Genomic DNA, 6,677 nt, shown 5'->3' with positions numbered 1-6,677 from the left:
GAGAAAATGATGTTAGAGCTACAGTTACAACTGCCTTATTTAGCTCCGTTAACTTCATGAGTGGATGTTTTACATCAATTTATTCTCGTCTGTAAAGCTTTGCTTTGGTTCACAGGGTTACAGACACAAAAACAAGGAAAACCCCCTCGAGAGGACAGGTGGGGGATATCAGGGAGGTCCTTTTTAGTGAGGTCTGTGCTTGAGTGGTTCCATGCCAACGGTGAGTGGATCGGTGTTCGGAGCATGCTCAGTGCGGTACTGGCGGCTGTAACAATAGCTGAGAGAGCTAAAGCAGCTCACATGCTGCCATCACATCAGAGTGGAATAGACCGCTGCGTGCGCACTGCTGATTCTGCTGACACGCTCTGCCTTCTCGTCCCCTACCTGACGTTTCTGCATGAGAAAGAGGTATGGAACTCTAGAAGGAGATTGGGGAGGATTTTCACTGGTTTATGCTTTAAAAAGCTCTTATTTTGTGCTTGTTGAATGGGATGATTTGTGGAGAAATGAATGAACATATGTTTTCTGTCAGGATATAATTTAGATCAGTGGATACACTAGATTGCATCTTTTTCTAATTAGTGTTTTAATAAAAAAAATGCAGTTTATTTATTATGTGTGAAATTTCTCATGGTTTTTGAGTGAAATCCCACCTGAGGAGATTTCCAGTTTGGAATATGCAGAGCAGACTCGCTGAACAGTACAAGGGAACACTGTGAATATCATTTGCATACTTCTGCTCATGACATTGGACAGATCTGAAGCGGAGGCTAGACCTCTGGAGGGAGGGAGAGAAGAGCTGAATACATTTATACTCGCTGCGCTGTCACACGATCCTTCTGTTGTGTGGGGTTGTCATGCCTCACTGACCCCTTGACGTGACGAAGGGAGTAAGGGGTCAGGCTGTTTGGTTGTGACAACACCGGCATTCTAGTTTTTAGCCTGACCTGGTCCGGCGCCGTGCACCTTTACAATACACAGGGCACCGGCTCGCTGGAGATGTAGCCGTCTGCTCTAATGAAATGCTTCGTTGATTTATTGTGCGTTGTTGTGGGGCCACAGAGCACTACAGAACTTGAGCTGGATGTTCAAGACGATCGCCCCAGTGTCTGGCTCACATGGGGTAAAATAGGGCCAGTTTGCTCCTCTGCAGAAAAAGCCCTCAATATTTCATCTAGTCGGACAGTAGAGAGATAGAAAGAGAGCGGGTATCTCAGCGGACAGGAAATTGGAAAATAAATTGATGTGACACCTGCAGGTTTGCATAGTATTCATCAGAGGATAACATCATCTCTGTAGAGCAGAAAGGTTGGGTGGGAATCTGATGATCTGAAGATTTTTGTAGGCGTGTAATTTAAAGAAATAAAATAAAACTCTGTCATCATTTACTCAGCCTCGGGTTTTATGAAACACAAAATAAGTTATTTATTGCAGTGGCCTTAGCTGTCTGATTACCATTCACTGTCATTGTATGGAAAAGAGCAGCCTGGACATTCTGCGACATTTCCCCTTTTGTATTTTATGGAAGAAATAATGTCAAAAGTTGTGCAAAAGAAATGTAGGTGTACAACAGCTTGGCTGCATCTAGGCACTTCTTTTCAATAAGTAATTACTTCACAACTGTTTAGAAATTATGTTCTGTATAGTATAAGTGTGTGTAGTATAAAATGTAGTGCTGTCAAACGATTAATCGCGATTAATCGCATCCAAAATAAAAGTTTTTGTTTACATAATATATGTGTGCTGTGTATATTTACTTTTATTATTATTATTATTATATTATTATATTTATTATGTACAGTATATATAAATACACACACATGCATGTATACATTTCAGAAAAATATGTTATGTTTATGTATTAAAAAGATTTATATACAGTATAATATAGATATATACATGTAAATATTTTCAAAATATATACTCTATGTGTGTGTGTATTTATATATACATAATAAATATACACAGTACACACAAATATATATTATGTAAACAAAAACTTATTTTGGATGAGATTAATCGCGATTAATCGTTTGACAGCACTAATAAAATGTAATCCAGAAGTGCTACATTTCTAATGTTGGCACCAGCGTCAGTTGCTTCACTTCACTGCCAATCATAACTCCTCTCCCATGGCCTCATGGGATTGTAAAGTGTCCATCAGATGGAGGTCAGTAACCTTAAAGGGGGATCGTTGTATTTTCTTCTTATTTACCCCTAAAAGTTCATATTAGTACTTTAAGGGTACATAATACTACTGTAAGGTACTAATAAGGTACAAAAGTTGCCCCTTCAAGGATACTGCCTCAGTGACAAGCTGTTGGCCCTAAAGTTACAAATTTACCTTTTTTTTCTGACAATGCAGATGAAGAATAAGCATGCGTAAATGATGACAGAAGGTTTATTTTTAAGTGAACTATCCAATAAAAATGAATCTGTTTAAATCATTGTCTTGTCCTACTAGGACATCATTTGCCTCAGACTATCTGTACCTAAATAGTTTGAGGCAAGGTTCACATTTATGTCACTGCAGAATGCTAAGCATCGGTCTGGTATGTGAGATGCCAGAATATGGGTTTGTTATCAGCAGGAGGAGACAGTTACAGTATGTTGCAAAGTATGTGGGGCATTGGACTGCCATTGTTCATGCGTGATTAATGTTTGGAATAATTATACTGAACGGCACCAGAGAACGACAGTAAAACAGGATTTTACCATCTCATTATGGGTTGAAAAATCTGATATGAGGTTTACATTATGGTTTTGTTTTTATATTTTCATTCATAACTCATTAATGTCATCACTACATTTTTTGTAATCCATGTTGGGTTTTCTAAATGGAGGCTTTTGTTGAAAGTTCTTGTATCCTGTTGCTAGAGTTGAAATGGAGGAGATGATTGTGCCCAGTGTGCATCTTACCCAGTTGGATCGGATATTTTCCTGTGAAAGGTGCACCAGCATACTGTAAGCGGAGATGACAGCTGATCAATTGCCGCCCCCCTCGTGTTCCTAATTCCTTATCCCCCTTTCTCCCCCATCTGTCCTATCCTGCTCTCACCTCATCACCCCCCGATGAAAGCCCATTACCGGCCAAATGGTTCTGACGGAGGTTGGGGCACCTTCACGTAGAGATCCGCTGCTTTGATCCCTTCTTCATTCACAAAGAACAACAAAGGAGCTGATGTGTGTGTGTGTGTGTGTGTGTGTGTGGGAGGGACCCTTTGGACAGGGTTGTGTGGGTCTTATGATGTTCTCCCAATGGATGGTTATTAGGGTTCATATGGAGCTGTTGAAATATGACAGCCACAGGCAGCTCCTGAGGACATCCAGCAGTCTTGCTCTACTGAAGGAGAAGCGTGATGCTGCTCATCTCTATCATCTGTTTAATGCCACAGCCCATGATGTAGTATAGATTGCTGTATTGACTGAATAATGCATGGTTGTGCTGTTGAGAGCAGAGGTTGCGTTATGAATATATCATTTGTCACTTTGTATATTATTTGTCATGTTCTATTTAGAAATATTAAAAAGTTCATAAAGATTTATATAACTGAAATCTTGGTTGACCTACATTACTATTGAAAAGTTTAGATAGATTTTTTTTTTATATTAAAAATATTGATATTAATAAGTGATATTAAAGTATTTTGAATTGTTATAAAAGATTTCTATTTTTCAAAAATGCTGTTCTTTTAAACTTTCTGTTAGAATTAGAACGTAGAACGTATGTATCATGGTTTCCATAAAAAATATTAAGCAGCACCAGTTTTGAACACTGATAATAATGATAAATGTTTCTTAAGCACCAAATCAGCATATTAGAATAATTTCTGAAGGATCATGTGACACTGAAGACTGAAGTAAAAATATATATTTTTTAAAACTTACTGACCCCAAAATCTTTGAAAGGTATGTAAATTTGGGGAAAGTTTTGTTTATAATTTAGATATGAAAAATTATAATTGAAAGTCAAAAAGTAACTTTATTTGACCTTATTGTAGTATAAAATATTTGGTAACACTTTAGTGCAGGGACCAATTATTACTTTTAGTGCTTTCGCATGCCTATTAACATATTGGTTGTTTATTAGTACTTATAAAGCACATATTCTGTATGACCATATTCTACATCCCTAACCCTACCCAATACCTAAACTTAAAAACTACCTTACTAACTATTAAAAAGCAACAAATTAGGAGTTTATTGAGGCAAAAGTCAAAGTTAATGGTTTGTTAATAGTGGGAATTGAACCTTAAAATAAAGTGTGACCAAATATTTTAATGCAATTTAAAGCTCTTTTAGTGTTGTGTTGCAAGTGTTGTGTTCTTGGCTTTTTATTTAAATTTTTCTCAAGGTAAAATTAATAGAGTAACAACTTAAATTTTGTTTTCCCCCTAAAGCTAAGGTCTGAGCTAGTTGTGATGTCCAGGACAGTGTAGTGCAGACAGCGGTGAGAGAGAAATGAGAGCTATCAGTGATTCCATGATATTATCATTTTCTGTTTAGCCCATATCTCTGTCTCTCTCTGCCACAGGGCCATCTGCTTCTTACAGCAATCCTGCCTTATTACAAGTGCTGTTGCCTATCAGCGGAGCTCCTGGATGTAATCTGTCTCTCCACCTCTCTCTCATGTTTGCTCTCCTCCCTCTACCGCTCATCTCTCATCGCTTGTGTCTCCTCTCCACACCTAAGCCTTTTATCAGGCTTTCTGCTCTCACCTATCAATCAATCTTTCCTGTCCTATCCTGTCCCATCCCTCTCTGTCCTTGGCACAGTTTTCTCTTGTTATCTTCACAGTATTTCACACTGGATCCATAGCACTTTCTCTTTCTCTCTGGAGGTTGATAAGTGTGAAGTCGGCAGGTTCGTAGGTTGTTTTTGTTATTGTTACTGTTGCCAGAGCTTCTGGTGTCATTATCCAATGAAAACACAAACAGAGTCGCACGTAGGAGTAATGAAGAGGAAGAGCCCTTGGCTGACTACATGACAACCAATAGTCTATCTGCTTTTGAAAACCATCTCTACAAGTTTACTATGTAGCCTTACAAAAAGGTGATATCGGTGTAGGGATGGCATCTGATGAGTACTGTAGTACTTTGGTATGGGTAATTGACATTAAATGATATTGGACATTTTACAGTGTAACAAGCTTTACTTAAAGAACAGGTCATATGGTATTTTAAAGTGTCCTAATATTGTGTTGGAGTCCCCTACAACAGGTTTAAATGCATCTAAGGTCAGAAAACATTGTAATTTTCTCAGAATATACATTTAATATTAGAGTCATTTGCCAATGATTTCTAAACGGGGACGCATTGCTGCCACACTCATATTATTTTTTCCACTCAATTATGTCGTAATAACGAGATGTTATGTCGTTTTAATGACATCTTTTCTCGTTTTAACGACATCTTTTCTCGTTAAAATGACATATTTTCTCGTTTTAACGACCTATTTTCTTGTTAAAACGACATATTTTCTCGTAATAACGAGATGTTTTCTGCGATCCCTTAGGCTACATTGTGATAACAGAGGAAAGAAATGTCTGCTTTATTTTCTATACTTCCACAATAACAACAAAACGTTACAAATTGCTTTTGTTAAATAACAGGGAGCGCTTTCTGGCGCACCTTGTTATGTCTAAAGGTCTACTTAAATAAAACAATCGAAAACAAATTTGTGTTTATTTAATTCGTAGCCTAAATCCAAGAAGAGGTACTGTACAGTCTTTCCCGTCTGAGCTCATCTGTATTCCCATAAGAAGAACGCGATGCAATGTGCGGCTTGATTCAGCTAAAGATATCATTTAATATATTATTATTAGCCTATTAGAAAATCTCTTTATTTCTTTTTGCTCCTATTTCTTTTTGTTGTTAAATTAAACTTCAGTCATTCAAATAAAGTAATATTAAGCCCAGAGTCGATTATTAAAAAATAACAGTTTTGATCTGATCATAGCCTAAACGAGTCATGGGTCTGAGTGCAGTTATTGGATAGCACTATATTGTAGACAGATCGGAGATTAATCCTAATAAACATGCCGCTACAATTAAAACCATTACATTAAAATACATTTAAAACAGTGTATTTCAATAATTTCAGCAGCGTGCAGATCCTCGTTTATGTCAGACTGTGGCGACAGCAGCGCGGACAGTCGCTTAGCTCGCTCACATAATGTACAATATAGCCTATCTATAATAACGGGAAAACATCTGGTTATTACGAGAAAAGATGTGGTTTTAACGAGAAAACATCTCGTTATTACGAGAAAAGATGTCGTTTTAACGAGAAAACATCTCGTTATTACGAGAAAAGATGTCGTTTTAACGAGAAAACATCTCGTTATTACGAGAAAAGATGTCGTTTTAACGAGAAAACATCTCGTTATTACGAGAAAAGATGTCGTTTTAACGAGAAAACATCTCGTTATTACGAGAAAACATCTCGTTATTACGAGAAAACATCTCGTTATTACGAGAAAAGATGTCGTTTTAACGAGAAAAGATCTCGTTATTACGAGAAAAGATGTCGTTTTAACGAGAAAACATCTCATTATTACGAGAAAAGATGTCGTTAAAACGAGAAAAGATGTCGTTAAAACGACATAACATCTCGTTATTACGACATAATTGAGTGGAAAAAATAATATGTGTGTGGCAGCAATGCGTCACCGTACA

At 37.2% G+C, this 6,677-nt stretch overlaps 1 protein-coding gene across 1 annotated transcript in view; it reads left to right on the top strand.

Moving 5' to 3' along the window:
* The first annotated feature begins 289 nt into the window (after nt 1-289).
* LOC107723691 (uncharacterized) overlaps nt 290-6,677 on the top strand; it is a 41,160-nt gene continuing 34,772 nt past the window's right edge. Inside the window, exon 1 of the mRNA XM_016532401.1 lies at nt 290-408. The gene's annotated coding sequence lies outside the window, so the exon portion shown is untranslated. The remainder of the gene's footprint in view (nt 409-6,677) is intronic.

This window comes from Sinocyclocheilus rhinocerous, unplaced genomic scaffold (assembly GCF_001515625.1).
Source record: "Sinocyclocheilus rhinocerous isolate Xijiao unplaced genomic scaffold, SAMN03320098_v1.1 scaffold755, whole genome shotgun sequence".
Lineage (NCBI taxonomy): Eukaryota > Metazoa > Chordata > Actinopteri > Cypriniformes > Cyprinidae > Sinocyclocheilus > Sinocyclocheilus rhinocerous.
This window is presented reverse-complemented; position numbering and strand designations above follow the sequence as displayed.